This window comes from Chlamydotis macqueenii, chromosome 6 (genome assembly GCF_036417535.1).
Source record: "Chlamydotis macqueenii isolate bChlMac1 chromosome 6, bChlMac1.mat, whole genome shotgun sequence".
In the NCBI taxonomy this organism is placed as follows: Eukaryota; Metazoa; Chordata; class Aves; order Otidiformes; family Otididae; genus Chlamydotis; species Chlamydotis macqueenii.
The window spans coordinates 41874645-41891709 of record NC_141561.1 but is presented as its reverse complement, the minus strand read 5'-3'; the positions used below and the strand labels follow the sequence as shown (position 1 = coordinate 41891709).

Genomic DNA, 17065 nt, shown 5'->3' with positions numbered 1-17065 from the left:
TTTATTTGTCTACTCATTTGAAATTTACAGAGGGAAAAAAAGTCTTCAACGTTTACGAGAAAGCAATTAAGGCAGCAAATGGATTATTTCTCTTTAAACCTATGAGAAAATGCTCAGTGCATATTTCCTCTCTAATTTGTCTGCACTCAAGAATCTATTTTTGGAAGTCTCCCTAGACTGTATTGTAGCACCACACGTACTGTAATGGCATTTTAATTAGCCCAGAGAGCTGGAAGATGCACTGTGCATCCGAAAGAGAAGCAGCCTAACAACAGCATCCTTCTCTTCCCTTCTTTGAGATTTACAGCAGCTATCAAGTTGAAATACTAATTATGGTTTAAATTGGAATCAACCACGACTGCTATAAAAATCCAGCGCATCGCAACAGCCTATAGACTCCAACAAACACAAAGGCAGCATTGAAGCACTATTTACTCATATTTTAAAGGTGGATGGTAAAAACAAAATGTTGCGGAGATCCACAGGCAGAATGGGGGACAGAAGAAGAGGAGATAATTTAAAAAAAAAAAAAAAATCTATATTAGAGTTAGGTTCTAAATATGTTGTTTCTTGGCCTGCAAGTATAATAAAGAAAACACTTATTTAGATGAAAGATGAACAACAGATGAAAATCCTGTTTACATGGGGTTGCTTGGGGGGGTTAAGTTATTATTATTATTGCTCCTACCACATCCAATATCCAAGTTGGCCATCTCACATTGCCAGTGACCGACACAATGCAGAAACATCATCAGCGTGGTCTGGTACGTATTTAATTCGCCACAATTCTGACTTCTTACTTTTGATGCAGTAGAAACTCGGCCAGGCTGACGTCCATCTCAGTTACGGAAGAGGCTGACGTCTCAGGAATGGCAAACCTCCCTCATGCCCTTGACAGCAGCAGCTAGCCCAGAGCCACGCGCTGGTGCAGGCGTCAGGCAGAGGATGCACAGCATCCCACTGAAGGCAGCACAGACCACAGCACTCCGCTCTTCCTAAGCTTGCTTTTGCTCTTCAATCCACGTGAACATTTCACAAGAGTCAGAAAACACTCGGGTGTAATGTCTACAAGAGCTTCGCGCTGCTCTCCTACCCAGAGCCTCACAAAGATCCCTCACAAAGGTCCAACAGATCCCACTTCGGTGAACGTCAGGGGAAAAGGAACACCCCCAGCAATGGTTTATAAAGAAAGCAACCTTTACCAGGAAGTTGTCCTAGAAGCCAAATACCCAAGATGCGTCAGGACAGCAAATGCTGTGGTCCTCAAGGTGTTTTCAGATTAACATCCAAATGACAATTCACTACTTTTCAAACGCCAAATCGTAAAAGCATTGTGTTCTACTTCCTACACCATTATTTTCCTTAATTCTTTGCAGTGGGAGGATAACGCAGCTCCTACTAAACATGACAATCTTCAGTCTCTTCAGCAGATTCTGATGACTTCATCTACCCAAATTTGAAAGACATGTCATTTTGGAAATCCAGGGTAATAAAATAATCTTTTACACATAAATGCAAGTATTCTAAGGTCTAGGGTAGGTAACGTATCCACTAGATCAAAGAGATAAAGCTCACTGAAAACGGTCTGACATAATTAGAGCAAAAAGGAACAGCTAGCCACTTCGGCAGACGTGCTGCCTGCTACAGGCAAGGGAAGTCAGAATCCCCTTACAGGCAGGCTTTCCATTGACAGATGCAGCATTAAGTGAAGAAAAAATAAAATTAACAAAGGGAAATAATTACATTGAAGAAAACAGCATGCAGTTATGATGTGTATTTCTCCTTTTAAGTAAAAAAAAAAAATCCATATTTAATGTTGGTTTTCATTCCATTTTTTCTGTAACAAGTTTCAAAATCAGCTGATTTGGTACGCAGAAAATAATCACAAAGTCCAACTACGGACAAGCCCGAGCACACACTGCAGCAGAAGCAAAACAAGTATCTGCGCCTCGATCACTTGTGGCACCGTGGCAGTTTGAGAGACTACTCAGTCTCACTCAAGGCAAGACGGAAAACCCAGAAATACACCTGCTGCCATTCAATGCCAAACACCTCCCGCGCGAACGCAACCTCCCAGGAAGGCATATTGAACCCAGCGTCCCAGCCGTTCCCGAATGCACTCGGATGCCTAAGGCAGGGGCCGGCTCAGCCTCCATTTGAGAGCTTCAAGAGCTCCTGCGGGCGATCTTCTCCTGCATGCCGGTCAATGTGAACGTCTGACGGCTTTACTTCTCCAGTTACAGGCAGAAAAGACTGCTATCTTATTTCGTACGCGCAGTTGCCATTACCCGTGCCATACCAGGACAGTACTATGTCAGAGACCCGGCTCTATTTTAGGCTTAGCTTACCCAACCATTTCCCGCAGGCTCTCTTCTGCAGCCAACAGCAGAAGGTATTTGGCGGTGGGCATCCAACACCTCCTCGCCGCCTCAAGCTCCGGCAGGACAGCTCAGGGTTTCCACCACATGGAGAATAAAACACATTGGTGGGTCCCCATTGCCCCAGAGCCCTGGGAGACTCAGGGTGGGGTCTGCAGGGTCCTGCTGTGTCCTGATGCTAAAGCCACCTCCGACAAGATGCTGTATGCAGAATCCCCCTGGTACCTTTACACAGCACCTCCCCATTATCCCAGCTCTGTCCGATACAAAGTCAATGAGTAGCAACACCAGACAGCAGGAAAATTCTCCCGATCTGCCTGTTCCTGAATACACCAGCCATTATCTGCCAGCTTTAGACAGTCTGTACGCAATATCTTCGTGTCAAATAACGTACAGGTTTCTAAAGTTTGGATTTCAGATATTTTTAAATCCCAGAGGAAAAAAAAAAAAAGATGCCATTTCAAAGCATCTAAAAGTAGATTCCGCTTTCACACACTTGGTGGGACAGCACTTTCCCTGTTTGCAACGAAGGAGCCGAGACTCTGCTGTTTATTGCTATAGATACGCTCACAGGTGTTTTCCCTGGCACAAAGCACTTCAATTTTAAATGAGGGAGACTCATCGGCTCTTGGGGGCCGCTCCGTCCTTACTGCTTGTGTTCTGTCCGTGAGCGCAGGCTGCGGGCGGGCGCGGAGGAGGGCGAACCCCCCCATCTGCAGGGTGCCACCCCTCTGAAAAGGTGCCTGTCCAGAAACCAGCACAGTCCCAGCGTTCAACTCCGCTCTGGAATATTCCATTCGACCAACAGACTCTGGTCAAGAGCCATTCTGCAAAATGTTCCTGCTGGGTTTTTTTTTTTTTTTTTAAAGTTTTAATGTAGCCCTTCGCGAAAGAGAGTAAAACTTTCCACCCTTCTAGGTACGCGACTGGGGTAACGTCAGTATTCCGCAACCACAGATCAGTATTTCTACAGGGGATCGGTATTACCAATGCGAGGTGTTTAATCTGCCAAGACAGATCCCATGAACTTCAGCACATGGGGGAAAAAAAAAAAAAAAAAGCAAACTTCACAGGGTTCCCTTGGCATTTGGCGGGAGAGGTGCGGCTGGCGCCTGGCCGCTTCACATTCACCAACTACTCACAACATGAACTCCCATGTGATAGCTACAAATTTGCAGATATAATGCCACTTCAATCAAAATTAGTATTTCAGTAGGCTTTAAAAACTGATTGGCAATACAAAAATGAAGTGAGGAAAGGAAAAAAAAAACAAACCTTGAAATTATCAGCAATTGTCACAGCAGAAGGAGACTTAGTAAGCACATGTTAACGGCGGGAGGGAAGGCTGAATAACCTGCTTCATTTTCCCCTCTCCTAGTCGAATAAACTGTCAGGAAGAAATCCAGCTGAAAGATAGCCTGGCTCTTCTGCGGCTTCCAACAAGACTCCAGCTCCTGCCCGCAGCCTCGCAGGACACAGCGTTCGAGCTAACGAGATACCAAGTGGAGAAAAGACTCACCTCATTAGAGAGGGAACGAACGGCGTGTTAGACGAACCCGACGGCGCGGGTCTCCTTCCTCAGCCCAGCCCTGCATTTTGCTAGCACGCACGCCAAGTCAGACTTGTCCACGAAACCATTCCCAAGGCAGGCTGCGTCCGAAGGCCCTGACCATTTCCACCGCAGGAAAAGCAAGCGATGATCAGTACTCAGCAATCCACGACACTAATGCTTTCCGAAAGCAGGCTAACCAGGGGAAAATTCCTGGATGAAGCAGAAGGCAGGGAGAAAAGAGGCGAAGGAAACTGATGCTCAGATCCCTCCCCAGGCACTGCTGGCAACAGGAACCACCTATGATTTCACTACTGACCAGGTGCCTCCTTGCCTTACAAGCTGCAGCTTCTTGAGTGGATGGCAGGCTTGGAATAAGCAGAGGAAAAAAAAAAGGAGAATTTTTCATGGAGGGAGAAAAAAAAATTAAAAATACAGCGATGTGGAAATAGAACCATCCGTAGGATTGGGGTTTGATGGAGCTCCTGGGCCCCAGGTGGCTGTCAGAGCACAAGGCTTCACATTTCAACGTTTCAGAGAGCTCCATCAAGGCTCTCTTCTACAAAACAAGAGCTAAAATGCTAGAGGAAAAACCCCACACAAGTGAAAATATCCTTCAGAGATCTGAGAAAGCTTCCAGTTAAAGGCAAAAACCAAACAGCGCACTCAGGGAAGCTGGACTCGACGCACCTGCGTTACACGTAGCTTGTCAGAGACCTACACCTCCAGAAGCCTGAGGGAGACCCTGAGTGGGCTCTTCTCACTCCCTGCCACCCACCAACCTCACCCAATGCGCATCAGGACAACGCCCTCAGAAACAGCAACAGCTCCACAGGTGCCTCACGTCTTTCTCGCCCGCGTATCCCAGTAACACGGCTCCCCTCTCCCCCAGGCCTGCATTCTGCAGGACACTACTATGTTTTTAAAACCCGTCTTCCTCAGTTCTCACATACGCCCACCAAACAGGCAGAATTCACCATTAATCCCTCCTGAGGGAGATCAGCCTGGCTGCCCACCTACCCAGTGCCAGGGGCAGCTCGACTGGGCCTGACAGTAAACGCCCTGAGCATGCTACCTGTTATTCACTGGGTCAAATAATCCTTCGTAAGAACCTGCAGATTTATGTGAACTGCAGCGGGCAGGAACTCATTCCAGCTCGTACCACTGCACTGGGGTAGGATGCACCAGTCAGACAAGGGGCTGGTCGGTTCCCCAGCTCAGCTACCCGCACGCATCTTCCCTGGGTACCAGCACAGCTTCTGCATCCCCACCTTCCCAAGAATCACAGAATCACAGGACGGTTTGGGTGGGAAGGGACCTTTCAAGCCCACCCAGTGCAATCCCCCTGCAAGGAGCAGGGACATCTCCAACCAGATCAGGTTGCTCAGAGCCCCGGCCAACCTGGCCTGGAATGTTTCCAGGGATGGGGCATCCACCACCTCTCTGGGAAACCTGGGCCAGTGTTCCACCACCCTCAGTGTAAAACATTTTTTTCCTAATATCTGATCTGAATCTACCTCCCTCTATTTTAAACCCATTACCCCTCGTCCTGTCACACCAGGCCCTGCTGAACAGTCTCTCCCCACCTTTCCTGCAGCCCCCTTTAGGCACTGGGAGGCCGCTCTCAGGTCTCCCCGGAGCCTCCTCTTCTCCAGGCTGAACAGCCCCAGCTCTCCCAGCCTGGCCTCACAGCAGAGGTGCTCCAGCCCTCTCATCGTCTTCGTGGCCTCCTTTGGACCCTCTTCAACAGCTCCACATCCTTCTGATGTTGGGGGCTCCAGAGCTGGATGCACTACTCCAGGTGGGGTCTCACCAGAGCGGAGCAGAGGGGCAGAATCCCCTCCCTCGACCTGCTGCCCACGCTGCTGGGGATGCAGCCCAGGGTGCCCTTGGCCTTCTGGGCTGTGAGTGCACGTTGTCGGCTCTTGTTGAGCTTCTCATCCACCAGCACTCCTAAGTCCTTCTCCTCAGGGCTGCTCTCAATCCATTCTCCGCCCAGCCTGGATTTGTGCCTGGGATTGCCACGACCCAGGTGCAGGACCTTGCACTTGGCCTGGTTGAACTTCATGAGGTTGGCACAGGCCCACCTCTCCAGCCTGTCAAGGTCCCTCTGGATGGCATCCCTCCCTTCCAGCGTGTCAACGGCACCACACAGCTTGGTGTCATCGGCGAACTTGCTGAGGGTGCACTCTATTCCACTCTCCATGTCGCCGATAAAGATGTTGAACAGGGCCGGGCCCAACACAGACCCCCGAGGGACAGACTCCAGAAGAAACTCATTCTCACATGTGCTATCTTCTCTGCATCCAAGCCTCTTACTCTAACAACCTCAAGTCTGCTGCTCATCAGTGAAAAATCATTTTGGTTGAACATTTTTAAGGATTAGAGACAAGCTGACCACGCTTAGTAGCAGCCTAAACTGCAGTCCACCCTAAGCCCATCGAAGACAGCAATCGCGTGTTTGAAGTGCCGTCCTCTGTCTCAAAAAAGAAAAAAGACAAGTTTTGTTTCCTTGCTTTGCTCATATTTCAAAAGCAGGTGCGCATAAAAATTCAAGGCACTGGTGTACAAACTTTGGACAGTTATCTCTGTGCAGTCACGTAACAGACCTCCAGGACAAAGGAGCTGCTACAGCAACACTGCAATAGCACCAGCAAGCGAAGGGATGGTCCATGTGGATGGAAGAAGTGCTCATCTCCAGGGTTTTACATACCAAAGTCACGGTGCTGCTCCGAGTGAAGCTGTCGCGCAGCACCCCAGAAGTGACCGACACCCAGAGGTCAAAATCCCTCCCCAATGCACTAATTCGGGGTGCTCAGGAGAAAACCGCCAACAGAGCCCGTGCCCAGCAGAGGGCAACTGCTTAATCAAAATCAGCAGTTAAGCTCTGAAATTATCCCAGAAGAACACGAATAAACTGCCATTAAACTAAGGCACGCAATTCAAAACAGCTGGGCCCAGCGCGACCACACGCCAAACTTCAAAGCCGGCTCTTCGTTCTCAAAACAAACCAACCCCCCAAAAGTGTCAAAGAAGAAAGCTTATTTTTAACTGAAGATAGGAACTTGGAGCCAGTCATGAAAAGACTCTGTTTTACTTTAAAATACTCAAACTCAGTACTTCTCTGGAAGTTACTGTCTCTGTAGCAGAGCAGCAAAGACGACGCACACTTTGCACAGAGAGCACTGGATGGAGACCACGAAAGCCAGTCAGACAGGTCAGGGTGCACACACGCAAGAAGACGATGGCAAAGGACTTTTTGCAGCGTCATGGTGACGGCAAGAACAGGCCTTTTGCTTCTTGTCAGAAAGGCAAAAACCCCATCAAAGGCAGTAATGCACTTTTTCAACTGCTCGTGGTCCATTGATGGAGCTCATAAAGGAGCCCTTCCCAACCGCCTCTTCCCAGAGCTGCCGCAGATTTTCCCAGGATTATGGAGGGTCCTGTTTTGGTTTTAGGCAGATTTCAACACGCAGACCTTCTGTCCCAAGAAAGTATTAATGTGTCCTTTTACTGCGTTAATCACGAACACACGCATCTGGCAGTCATTTCCAGCTTTATGCCATGAACTCAGGGCAAGCTCCTCCAGGAGGTAGGGACCACAAGCATCATCACTCAAGTGCTCTCCCAAAACCTTACCTGTCAACATGAAAAGTTCAACTTGCACCACCTCATGACCACCAAAGGCCAAGAAAGCTCTTGAATACCCCAGCTTGCTGTCGAACGTGGTTTGTACCGCAAGGCCAGGTTGCTCCCCTAGCTTGATAACCAGCCCCAAAGGTTCTCCAGCTTGCTTCTGGATTTTCTCCTCGTAACAGGAAGAAATATTTTAACTGCTGACTGGACAGCTGGACAGCAGAGAAGGTGCTAGGAATTACTCAAAGAAAGAAATCTCGATGGGAAGGAAAGCAGAGCTATGTCAATAGCCAACTGAAAAGGCACAAGGCTCAGAAGCACAAAGAGACGCCTTGTTGGGTGCCATGTGTTCCTCTGTGCTACACTCTACGCACCTCTGATTTCCATCCATGGGGTTACACAGGCTGAATTCCACATGCTTCCAGCTCTGACTTAGTGCCAAACTCAGGCTCTTCCACTGCAGCAACACCTTCTACTTTCCACGTTCCTCCACCCGAGGGTGCTGAGCAGCTTCACACATCAGAAAGGCACATTAGCTTGAACAGCAAAATGCACCAAAATATTCACAGCTCTACTGTGTGCTGAAATTTCCTGGACAAACAGGACAAAAGCCATGAAAAACCCTATTAACAAGTATTAATTGTCCATTCCTTTTGAGTGTGTAAGCTTCTACCTGCAACGTGCAGTCTCACAGGAGACTGAAAAGCGAGAGCATCAGACAACTCTTGCATAAACGCCGCAGCCACCCAGATGCGTACAGTGCGCGAGGTCTGTCCGGAGACTGCGTTAACGCGCAGTAAGAAACCCCATGAGTTTTAATGCCTTGGTGAGGTCTGAAATCCAGGAGGATTTTTCTGAATGCAGAATCAGATGACTGCATGATGACATATTTTTCCTGAGTTACAACAGGAAAAAAAAAAACGTTCTAAAAAAAAAAAAGTTCTAAAAATAAAAAAATAAAAAAAAGAATTCTGTAGAGGTCTCCAAATCTTACAGCAGGAAGAAGGTTTGCTGTACGCATTAACATCTCATCGCCTTCCCAACCAAAGGCACTCCTCAGCTCACTCCAATGCCATTGTCCAGGTTTCACCTTCTCAAGCAGGGAAGCTATGCAGGTGAACCGCAAGCAGCACCTCTGTGAACCACCTAAACATCATGCCACCAAAAACATGTTGGATCACCAGTGAAGTCCCTATTCAGGGAAGTGTACAAGAGCAGCTGCAGCAGCCCAACAGCCCGCATACCACCAGAAGACTTCTTCGGTTGCCCTGCGGGGCTTCCTAATCCTCCTGCCCTCAAAAAAAAAAACAAAAAACAAAAAAAAAAATCCCGTTCCAAAAAGAAATGAATACATTAGTTTCAAAACCAAAGTAACCCAAGGGGGATCAGGCACTAGCAAAATACATTTTTTATTTAAAAGCTCACTCCCAAGCTCAAACTGAACTAAACACCGACTTAGGACCACAGAAAACACCAGGCTGTGTGTCGCACAGGAGCCGGCAGGAGCTGCTGCAGGTTACGCCGGATACAGCCGCGCGCTGTCGACTCGCACACCGCAGCCTCCGCGAGGCCAACGCAGCCGGAACCGGAGAGCTGCGAGCGGAAAGGCAAGCCGCGCAATCCCAGCTAGAGAGTGCTGGACAAACACGTACCCGCCACGGGCAGGAAAACAAAAACCACAGCCGAATAAAACAAGGCCGGAGAGCTGCAAGCAATGCAGTAAGCTAACTTGAAAAAACAGCAATGCCAAGAAGCGTCATCATTCTTAGTAATCAGAAATATCTGTAAAAACAGGAAAAATCAAGGTGGTTTTTAAGTAATTTTTGCTGTGTTATATTGCGTTTTGTTTGATGACTGCAAGCAGAAAGGTGTAAATTAAGACACTTGTTTTGACTGCTTAAGACACTCCTTAAGGCATCATTTCGTCAGAAGCAACCAGAAAAAAAAAAAAAAAAAAAAAAAAAAAAAGGATTTTGTTTCGTTTCGTTGGGTTGGGTTTTTTCACTCTGAAGTTCTTCATCTCCCATTTATCACCTTAAAGCCATGCCTCCCACAGCTTTCCGTTTGTCCGTCCCAGAAAGCCATCAGAAGTCCCTTAGAGCTTTTGAGTGGTCCCTCCTTCCCATGGAAGGGGAAAGACATAGAAAAAAGATTATCAGTAAATGTCTGTCGTATTTGAAAAGTCATGGTGGTCTGGTGAGGTCCCCGATGACTGGAAGAGAGGGAACATAACCCCCATTTCTAAAAAGGGGAACAAGGAGGACCCAGGGAACTACAGGCCAGTCAGCCTCACCTCTGTGCCTGGCAAGGTCATGGAGCAGATTCTCCTGGAAAGCATGCTAAGGCACATGGAGAGCAAGGAGGTGGTTGGTGACAGCCAACATGGCTTCACCAAGGGCAGATCGTGCCTGACCAATTTGGTGGCCTTCTATGACGGGGTTACAGAATCCGTGGACAAGGGACAAGCAACTGATGTCATCTACCTGGAAGGGAGGGATGCCATCCAGAGGGACCTGGACAGGCTGGAGAGGTGGGCCCGTGCCAACCTCATGAAGTTCAACCAGGCCAAGTGCAAGGTCCTGCACATGGGTCATGGCAATCCCAGGCACAAATCCAAGCTGGGCGGAGAATGGATTGAGAGCAGCCCTGAGGAGAAGGACTTGGGAGTGCTGGTGGATGAGAAGCTCAACATGAGCAGGCAATGCGCCCTTGCAGCCCAGAAGGCCAACGGCACCCTGGGCTGCATCCCCAGCAGCGCGGGCAGCAGGTCGAGGGAGGGGATTCTGCCCCTCTGCTCCGCTCTGGTGAGACCCCAATTGCAGCACTGCGTCCAGCTCTGGAGCCCCCAACATCAGAAGGACATGGACCTTGGAGAGGGTCCAGAAGAGGCCACGAAGATGATCAGAGGGCTGGAGCAGCTCTGCTGTGAGGCCAGGCTGAGAGAGCTGGGGCTGTTCAGCATGGAGAAGAGGAGGCTCCGGGGAGACCTGAGAGCGGCCTCCCAGTGCCTAAAGGGGGCTGCAGGAAAGGTGGGGAGAGGCTGTTCAGCAGGGCCTGCTGTGACAGGACAAGGGGTAACGGTCTCAAAATAGAGGGAGGCAGATTCAGATTAGATATTAGGAAAAAAATGTTTTACACTGAGGGTGGTGGAGCACTGTCCCAGGTTGCCCAGAGAGGTGGTGGATGCCCCATCCCTGGAAACGTTCCAGGCCAGGTTGGCCGGGGCTCTGAGCAACCTGATCTGGTTGGAGATGTCCCTGCTCCTGGCAGGGGGGTTGGACTGGGTGGGCTTGAAAGGCCCCTTCGAACCCAAACGATCCCGTGATTCTGTGATTAACAGGAAGGTGGGGTCTCAGGACAAGGAAGCTGGCAGTGGCCAAGCAGTACCGGTGCCGCAGGGAAAGAGGAGTCTGCTGGCATTTCCCAGGCTCCAAGGCATACACCCTGAACAAAATGTTCATATTCTCAAGTTTCTCATTTTCTAGAACCAGTGAACATTATTATACTGAGCATATTATCCTACTTTCTATGTTAATTAAAACAAAAACAACCCCCATGATTTCGTACTTTGCTAAATTGCAAATGTCCCCATCAGCTTTGGCTGCGTCTTTCAGTGACAGCTATTTTTGTTCTCCTTCCCCCTAGCCAGTGACGGAGACACCAGCCCTGCTCATCTCCATGCATCGCTGTGCTGCCTTTTGCTGGTGAACAGCATCCAGAGGCAGTGCTGGAGGGACAGCCCTGTCAAACCAGCAATGTCAATCAATGGCCCTCCCCAAAAATCAATTCTGACCCACATTTCAATATGCTGAACATCCAGCTAGCAGGAATTGTTCACCCTTTGTACACCACATGCAAAAGGAGCAGCTGAAAACACTTGACATTTGTCAATTGTTACTCTAGATGAAACTTCCCCCTGCGCTGTGTATGGTTTTTCACTTCTTGAGCATCAATGCAGAGCCAATCCCACCGTTATTGAAGTGCCGTTCAAGAAGCACTTCATCCAAACTGAAGCCTGTGGATGGGCTTTCAGCACAAAACCAGCAAGCTGACACGCGAACAGACCCACAGAACAGAAAGATGTCTCGGCTGCGAGCTCTGCATCAACCCATACTCAAAACGGCGCACTCAACGCAACTTTGGCCAACGGGAAAACCCCTGGATGCACTGCTCCCCCAGGCACTGCTCTGCCACCGAGATCCCGCAGGCAAAGCCAGCGGAAGCAAAGTACAGCCCCAGTTTATGCAACTCCCAGCTGCTCCTAGCCATAAATCTTGGTTTGATCCCTTTCTGCCATATGTTGAGAAGTCACCGAGTAACGCAAGAGAAATCCTCGCTGCTTTACCTCTGGCTCCTCCTCGATACCCAGGACATGTACTTTGACAGTTCTCTACGAACACACTGTTCCCAATCCACAGTTTAAAATTCATCCTGTACTCCTGTCTCTGGCATACATGAGGTTTGCCCTTTTCAGATTTACATTTACAGCGTGTAGAGTCTTTGTGAGCTCTGTTACAAAGAAAAATGAACAGAGAGGAATTTCTGGAATGGTGACTGGACTACTGATGATTCCTAGGGCAAAACACACACTGCTTGTATTCCAGCTTCCTAATACTGGTAAACAAGAGAAAATTAAATGACAAAAGGAACCAAACTAGCTGGAATCCTCCAAAAAATGGGAAACAGACTTCCACGGCTGCCCACAGAAAGTGAAGACGCTTCAGCAGTTAACATTCAAGGGTAGCACAAACAATGCTCCAAATGAAGAATGCAGCAAAAAAAAAAAAAAAACCAAAAAAAAAACCACACAAAAAAAAAATGGAGATGAGCAACTGTATTTCCAAGGGAAGAAAAGCAGACCTCTCTCTCACCGCCAGCCCCAAGAGGGAGGCATGCCCACTTCCCCTAAAGCACCCGCCGCTCGTAATACGCACTCAGACCCCAAAACAGGGGATTTACCAGCGCTCCCACCCTGCGGCCCTAACCGCACAGGAGTGTGGAACCAGGCTCCTGGATAAGGATGATCAGCTCCCAGATAACGATGATCCTTCTTGGATACATGGTATCTTTGGGCTGGGCTACTCAAAATATCACCAAAATCAGGCCTCCACAGTTCTAAGTGCTCTTCAGCGCTACAAAGCGCCCACGTGCAAAAGCGCTACCAAGAATACAAAATAGACACCAGCAGCTCTAACATCAACTTAAAGCAAGTTTTTGAGAGGGAAAAAACCACCCTCTTGGTGAGTCATCTTAGTAATTGCAAGTTAACCCTTTTAATGTATTTTTTGTGTTTTAACACGTTGATCGTTGAAAATAAAGAGCCTGAAGAGGAAGTGATGGACTAAGTTTGAGGATCTGCAGCATCCCCGGAGCATCTTCTCCACGGATTCCCGACCCCAGACCTGCCACCTCACTGCGTACCTTGCCGCCACCCTGCAAGTCATTGGCCTCAAAATAATTCTCCCTCAAAACAAATTCACCTGCAATGCATAATGAATTGGTGAGATTTAAGATATTTTACATTTAATTTCCTGTTGACATTTCCAGCACTGTACACTGAACGGAAAGACACAAACGTGCACATACAACACTGTTACAAATCAGAAGTGTCTGCCTGTTTTTAGCAATTTTTTTCCTAAACTACTATGATCAAGCACAGTCTATCCGTCTTATCTTCCATCAATAAAACCTATTGATCAGTGTCAGTCACGAAAATCCAGCATAAAGGTAAAGAGACCGATAAGAAACTGATAGCTAACTGCAAAGGCAACAGCTGGTGGGGCAGAGGACTTGGGGATTCACTGTCAGAAGGGACATGGCCAGCACCAGACTCTAGGAAAGGTGCAAAGAAGTAGAAAAATAGGACAAAAAAACCCACCTTGATAGTCCTGCTTGGGGCTAACAGTTTGTTTTTAGCATTTTTTTTGAGAGCTCTACCTGTGAAAGGGAGGGTTTACAATACCTGTGAGCCTTTGAGCAAAGCAGCTAAAGAAGTGAGAGCCACCAGCAGAGTTCGGCCACACGGGAGGGGTGATGACCTACAGCCCCCTGCCCTTCCACAGCCAAGCATCCCGACAGGGTCTGGGTGTTCTTCCGGCAGCTCCAGACACGCTGCACACACAGCTCTTGCAATCTGAGTGCCTTCCTGTAAAAAAAATCGGGCAGGCAGGAGAAGCACCTTTAAGTCTTTACAGGATGGCTGATTTTTTCACCCCAAGAAATTAAAAATCGTAGTGCACCAAGAAGAGAACAACTTATCAACAGGCTGCAAACTTATTTTACTTGTTCTTAAATTGTGATTACCACTACAAAGCCCGTACTGATCATCTGTAGCTAACTGGAGCTCCAAAAAGACATGTGGGAAGAAGCTGGTGGGTGGAGCTACTCATGAAGCCCTGGGCAAAAGGCCCCGAGCAGACCATCCCACAGCAGCTGGCCACGTGTCATGGTTGAGGAGGTGACACCTCAGCTCTGCAAGGCAGCACAGCTCAGCGACCTGCGCCCAGCCAGGCAAGATGCTCTTTGCAAACAAGGAAAGCCCATTCTGGTATGCCTAGAGAAAAAAAAAAAAACACCCACAAAAAACACCAACAAAAACCAAATCACTTGGTCTACATCATTCTAGACTTAAACCCACAGAAGAAGTATTTGGAAGAGTTGAAAACCACCCCAAAAATATTTGCTCGCCTTGCCTCTAGTCGAGGACATCCCTCGTGTGGCAACGTATACGGCCTGGAATTAAGCTGTTGACTCTTAGGTGCGGGCCTTGGGAGCGTATAAAGCTGCCGCGGTTTCCAGAAGTTGCAGGGCCATGAGTTCTCTGCAGAAAGTCTGCATGGTTTGTATTGTAAAGTAAAACTTAAATCGCAACTCATGGTTTGTTTCATTAACACCTTGGGAAAACACTTGTCCCCAAGAGACTCAGGACAAAATTACAGGACGAAGGTTAATGGTTTTAAAATAGAGGGAGGTTTTAAAATAGAGATCCAGGCTGGACTTAAGGAAGGTTGGTTGTTTTTTTTTTAACACTGCAGGTGGTGGAGCACTGTCCCAGGTTGCCCAGAGAGGTGGTGGGTGCCCCATCCCTGGAAACATTCAAGGCCAGGTTGGCCGGGGCTCTGAGCAACCTGATCCGGTTGGAGATGTCCCTGCTCCTTGCAGGGGGGTTGGACTGGGTGGGCTTGAAAGGGCCCTTCCCACCCAAACCATTCTGTGACTCTATGGTTCTATGATTTACAAAGTATTAGGAACGCCACATGCATCCCCACTTTTTGCTAAACACTTCAAAAAACAAAGTCACCAAACAGCAAGTACACAGCTCCACGCCTCATCTGATATTTCAAAATTACACAGGAGACTGAAGAGCTCCAGCCATGTGAACGATTCACCCCGATGCACTGAGCGAGCTTTAGAAGACAGAGGGTTTGAGGGTGGATTTTTTGGTTTTGTTATGTTTAGTTTAAGTGGTACCTGTTGGAAACAGGAGGAGCAGCAGAGGAGAAGTGGAAAGAGAGGGTTCCTCGGGCACAGTTTTAGTGGCGCATAGGGGCGGGGAGCTCAGCAGCACCCGCCTTGGGGAAGGGCAGTCGATCTGCTCCTGCTGCGCCAGCAGCGCCTCACGCCGCGTTCCCTATACACGTGTGAAACGATTAACAAACCCACACCAGGCAAAGCTGTTCGTACTCCCGCGGACACCATCAGAAATGCAAGTCATCGCTTGCAATTTGGTGCAGTTTGTTACACACGTAAAATTATCATCTGTCCTCGAATGCAGATACTATATAGAAAAATTCATCCAAAGGCCTTTGAACGCGCAGTTTAGAAACACACAGATCAATGGGGCTCTTGTCCATCCGCAGTGCAGAGCCTTCCCTCTTAAACAGACACGGTACCGAGCTGGCGCCGGTACCGCCCGGCCGGGCTGAGGGGCGCGGGCAGGCAGCACCCAGCAGCAGCAGCTCTGCACCGAGTGTGTGCACGGTGCACTGCTGCTGCAGCATAGGCACGCATGTGCACGCTGCAAGATGTGACTACTTAAGGCTAATTTTTAAAAAAAGAATATATATATATATATATATATATATATATATACATATACACACAAGTGAAATTCACAGCCACGCATTCACATTTGCTGCGGAGAGAAAGACTTGCTTTGAAAAAATAACACAGAAGAACAAGGAAAACGCAACAGGCTGGTTTTTAAACACTTGGGCTTTTGCTACCATACTTATTTTTGCCACCATACCAATGAGCAGTACGGAAGAGAATGAGTTTCTTGCATTTCTGTCCCCAAGTGTCTCACCAGACGACGACCGCCGTAAGAAGGAAAGGGCAGAAGCACATGGATATGGGTAGGGGCTGCATAAAAAGACGCTGACCCTGAGGTCTGACAGTGCTTAAGCCTAAGAGGGAAAACTGGAGTGCCTAGTAAAGTTCAGAGCAAGATTTTACTGTTTTACTCTGCCATGAGTACTCACTGCAGCAGGTCCCATTTCCTTCCCAGTCTTGCTCCTGTATCCCGTCCTGCCTCCGCGTTAGCTTTCTGGCTGAAGCAGAGCGACTGTTCCTGCAGATGTGTGGTGAACCAGACCAGCAAATGGATTAAATAAACAGAAAACCACTAAAATGAAATAAGACCCACATTTTGAGGTACTACTAACTGATAATATGGAGAGTAAGTGCGCTAGGGTTCCAAGCTAGAGGCCCCCACCACGCACACACGTACAACTTCCCCCTGTTTCTGTCTGGAGAACCTCCGGGGAGATCAAAGAGCTGGGCGTGAGACTGCGTCCTGAAAGCATTCAGCTGCTTGCCACCAAAGGGTAAACAGGGGTTTGAAACACAGGTACCCAGCTAACAAAATCAAACCTCAATCAAACCAGCACAAAACGGGAGGCACTGGCCTACGGGTTTTGTCTTGATACTGATAGTTTTGAGCCCAGAAGTATTACTTATAAAGAACGGTTTTTTAAAAAAAAAAGAAAAACACATAATGAAGACTTTTTATTGCAAAGAACTTCAAGAAGTTGATGAGCACCTCCAGGACTTGGAAAGCTGGTGGAAAAGAGCAAAAGCATCCTGAAAAACTTCAGTGTTAGATTACAGAATGACAGCATCTCGGAGTATTTAACAATTTCCACTTGAATCAAGCTAATAGAAAGATTTAACTTTCATTTCCAATGAACGACTACCAAAAGCTTTCCTTTAGTTTAGGATGGAAAAAGTATTTCCCCTCCTGCTTTTTCAGCTTGCTCAGGATACAGCACAAAGGAGACGAAACACGAAGAAGGTGCCAAAATGAAGCACGGTTGACTGCAGCTTTCCCCTCGCGTGTGGGTCCTATCGGGGAGGCAGATTCCCTCCTCGGCACAGCTTTCTGCCTCTCCCACGCGTCGGGCCACAAGTTATGTCAAAAGGAAGGCAAACCTGAAACACGCCTTGCTTTGACTACGTGCTTTGGACAAAGAGGGCAAGATCTTTTATGAAATAGCCCCCGCTC

At 48.2% G+C, this 17065-nt stretch overlaps 1 protein-coding gene across 7 annotated transcripts in view; it reads right to left on the bottom strand.

Moving 5' to 3' along the window:
* The window catches only part of HDAC4 (histone deacetylase 4), a 255508-nt gene that overhangs the window by 168650 nt on the left and 69793 nt on the right, over positions 1-17065 (bottom strand). The window lies entirely within an intron of this gene.